Consider the following 4,391-nt stretch of genomic DNA (forward strand, 5'->3'; position numbering starts at 1 on the left):
GGAATTTCAATTCGAGCAGGGGCATTTGCAGCATGTATATATGATTTAGTTACCCCTTTTGTGTCTGCAAATGCATCTGGTATTTGATTTGCTATTCTTTGCAAGTGCACAATTTGCTGTACATCTTTTTCACATTGTTTTGTTCTTGGATCCAGATGTAACAATGATGATACATACCATGTAATTTCTTTTTCGGTATGTTTCTGTTCTCCCCCTAACATTGGGAAGATTTCCTCATTAAAATGACAATCAGCAAAACGTGCTGTGAACACGTCGCCTGTCTGAGGTTCAAGATATCGAATGATCGATGGACTATCATAACCAATATAAATTCCAATCTTTCTTTGAGGTCCCATTTTCTTTCGTTGAGGTGGTGCAATAGGCACATACACCATACATCCAAAAATTATCACATGAGAAATGTCTGGTTCTTTACCAAATGCAAGCTGCAATGGGGAGTATTTATGATATGCACTTGGTCTAATGCGAATTAATGAAGCAGCATGTAAAATTGCATGTCCCCATATAGAAATAGGGAGCTTTGTTTTTATAATAATTGGTCTAGCAATCATTTGCAGACGTTTAATCAATGATTCAGCCAATCTATTCTGTGTATGCACATGAGCAATAGGATGCTCAACAATGATTTTCATAGACATACAATAATCATTGAAAGTCTGGGAAAGAAATTCACCAGCATTATCAAGTCTAATTTTCTTGATTGTATAATCAGAAATTGATTCCTCAATTTTATTATTTGAGCAAGTAATCTTGCAAATGCAACATTTCGAGTTGACAATAAACATACATGTGACCATCTGCTGGAGGCATCAATCAATACCATAAAGTATCTGAATGGTCCACATGGTGGATAATATCACCCTGAATACGTTCAAGAAACATTGGTGATTCAGTTTGGATTTTGACCGGTAATGGTCTTATAATAAGTTTTCCAGGAGAACATGCTTTACATTGAAACTTATTATTCTGAAAGATCTTCTGGTCTTTCAGTGGATGACCATGTGTATTTTCTATAATTCTTCACATCATTGTTGAACCAAGATGTCCTAATCGATCATGTCAATTGGTTAATATCGAAGAATTATCAACTACAATGTTTGATTCAATGAGACTTATATGTGTATAATGCAATCCAGTAGGGAGCATTGGTAGTTTTTCAATCACATATTTCTTTCCTGATTTATATGTGGTAAGAAACATATATTTCTCATTCTCTTCATTCATTGTTTGAGTATCATACACATGGGAATATATATCATTAAAACTCAACAAATTTCTTTTCAATTGTGGTGAATACAAAGCATCATTGATCAAAAATTTTGTACCATTAGGTAACAAAAATTGTGCTTTATTACATCCTTTAATCAAGTCTACATGACCTGATATTGTATTCACCATTGTTTTTGTTGGTTTTAGTTCCAAGAAATATCTTTTATCTCGGAGGATAGTGTGTGTTGTACCACTATCAGGTATGCAAACTTCAGCTTGGTTCATAGCATTTTCCATATTTGAACTTCAAAAAAATATGCAATGAAATAAAATTACTGATAATACAGTACAATACATATTTAAAAATATAACACACTATAAAACATTATCATACGAGTACATGGAAAAATAAAACATTTTACATATTTATTCCACCAGCAAATTGATCATTGTCTGAGAAATCAATCAGAAATCTCCAGCATCAAAATGAGTTGAATCACTCAAAGGTTCACTATGTTCAGCGAAGTTGGTCATCTTTTCTTTCTCCTTTATTGATTCTTTATAAAGTTTACAAAGGTGCTTATGGGCTCAACAAATACGGGACCAATGTCCTGGAGTACCACATCTGAAACAAGAACTTTCAAATATTTTTTGAGTGATTCTCATTAACACTCATATTCTCATTATGCCTTTTCAGTGGATGGTTTAGGACGCTCTTTTGAGATGAGTTATAGAAATAACTATCTCGATTATTTTCAAAACCACGGCCGCGTCCACGACCACGACCACTTCCACGTCCCCGTCCACGTCCATGTCCACGACCACGACCACGACCTCGATTTTGTCCTCGACCAAAATTTTGTCTATAACTTTGATTTTGGTTTCCAGGTTTAAATTCAATTTTGCTTACAGCATTTACTTCTGGAAATGCTATTGATCCAGTGGGTCGGGACTGATGATTTCTCATTAATAGCTCGTTGTTCTTTTCCGCCACAAGAAGACAGGCGATGAGTTCAGAATATCTCGCAAATCCACGCACTCTATATTGTTGCTGTAGTGTTATATTTGATGCGTGAAACGTGGAAAATGTTTTTTCAAGCATTTCCGATTCTGTAACCTCATGTCCACAAAATTTTAACTGCGAGATTATTCTATACATCGCTGAATTGTAATCACTGACTTTTTTAAAGTCTTGGAATCTTAACATATTCCATTCATCACGGGCGGTCGGAAGTATAACTTCCCTTATATGTTCAAATCTCTCTTTTAATCCTTTCCACAGAGCCATGGGATCTTTTTCGATGAGATATTCACATTTTAAACCTTCATCAAGGTGTCGTCGTAAAAATATTATAGCTTTTGCTTTTTCTTGTGATGAAGATATACCATTTTCTTTAATGGTCTCGCTTAGACCCAATGACTCAAGATGCATTTCTACATCAAGAGTCCATGGCATATAGTTTTTCCCAGTAATATCAAGAGCGATGAATTCGAGCTTTGCCAAGTTTGCCATGGTGGTACTAAAAATTACGATGCATTTTATTAGTTAATGAATATTGCAATACAAAGTAATGGATAAACAACAAGTACAAGTATTCGTAAAAATAAAGAAAACACACGAGGAGGATATTCTCCGATAAATACAAGACTGGTGAGTATGATAACCAAAATAATTAAAAATAACCTCGTGAAAGCCATCTTCTTTTTTTCTTCGAAAATTTGATGAAGAATAATTTTTAGAGAAGAAGAGAAAGTTGGAGTGATTGAATGTATTTGTGAGATTGTATTTATAGAGCAAAAACTAGCCGTTTTGTTACCGTTTATTACCGTTGGTGTATAAGAAAATAAATGTATGTATTTGTATAATTTTATGGTAATAATATGGTGTATATAATATTAGTCATATTTAAATAATTATGTATATCATATCACATTATTATAATTAGGTGTCATAAGTTATTTTGTTTAAAAATCTTATAGGCTTTTATACTTGTCGTATCCCTTACCGGGAGTGTGGGATGTCGTCTTAACATCCTCCCAGGATTTATAACAAGTTTTTTGAAAAATTTATTTTTATTATTTATAATAACATTATATTATATAGTAAATATATAAACAATAAATAAATAAACAATAAAATAAATATTATTACTTTTGTTACCTTTTTCTTCTGTTTTGGAGCTTGGAAAAATATGGAGGACTTTTAGAGCTTCGTGCTGATAACGTGTTGTGAAAAAGTAAAAATTTACGGTAAAAAGTAAAAATCTCAAACTCTCAAAATTATCACACTACACACTTTATAATATTTTTCTCTCAACTCAATTGTATTTTTCTTCACAAATGAGAGATCTATTTATAGAAAATTTTTACAAATAATCCAAAAATAAATTACATCATTACCTTCATCATCACACACAAATTTCAATATTCAACACCTAATTTTATCTAATTTTCAACATTCAAATATTCAACATTCAATATTCAAATATTCAATATTAAAATATTAATTTTCAACAAAAACGACCATGTTTTCTATTTATCAGACTAATTCGTCAATATTTATAATTGTTATTTTTCATCCTTGATAATATATAATTTTTTTTTTTGAAAAGTTCCCTTCAAAAAATTATTATAAAAAAATATTTAGTCAAATTAATATATTCATATACCATATTAAATATTTGAAAACAAATAGAAATAAATGCGCAATTAAATGTGAAGTTTTTTTTTTTTTTTTCATTTTTAAAATTCAAATTTGAATTTCACGTGCTTTGAAAATATAAACTACATTTAAGTGTTTATATTGATTACATCATTTCATTTAATTCAGTTATGATTTTGAGATTTGTTTTACATTTATATATTTAGTTATCATCACTCTATATCATATTAAATAAAAAAATGCATTCTTATATAATATTACGTTTTTCAACTTTTTAAAAATGTGCGGTCTAAATTTTAGTATATTTGACTGTCCGTATTATTATTATTATTATTAGAACTTAAATATAAAAATTTTCTAATATGTTCTAAAAAAATAATTAATTTTATTAATCAAAATGTATTAATATAATAAATTACTCAATTTTTTACTTTTTGAAAATTATTTACTTATTATTTAGAGTTTTGATAGACAAAATAATATATGATTTTTTATATAT

This window comes from Primulina huaijiensis, chromosome 15 (assembly GCF_012295235.1).
Source record: "Primulina huaijiensis isolate GDHJ02 chromosome 15, ASM1229523v2, whole genome shotgun sequence".
NCBI lineage: Eukaryota > Viridiplantae > Streptophyta > Magnoliopsida > Lamiales > Gesneriaceae > Primulina > Primulina huaijiensis.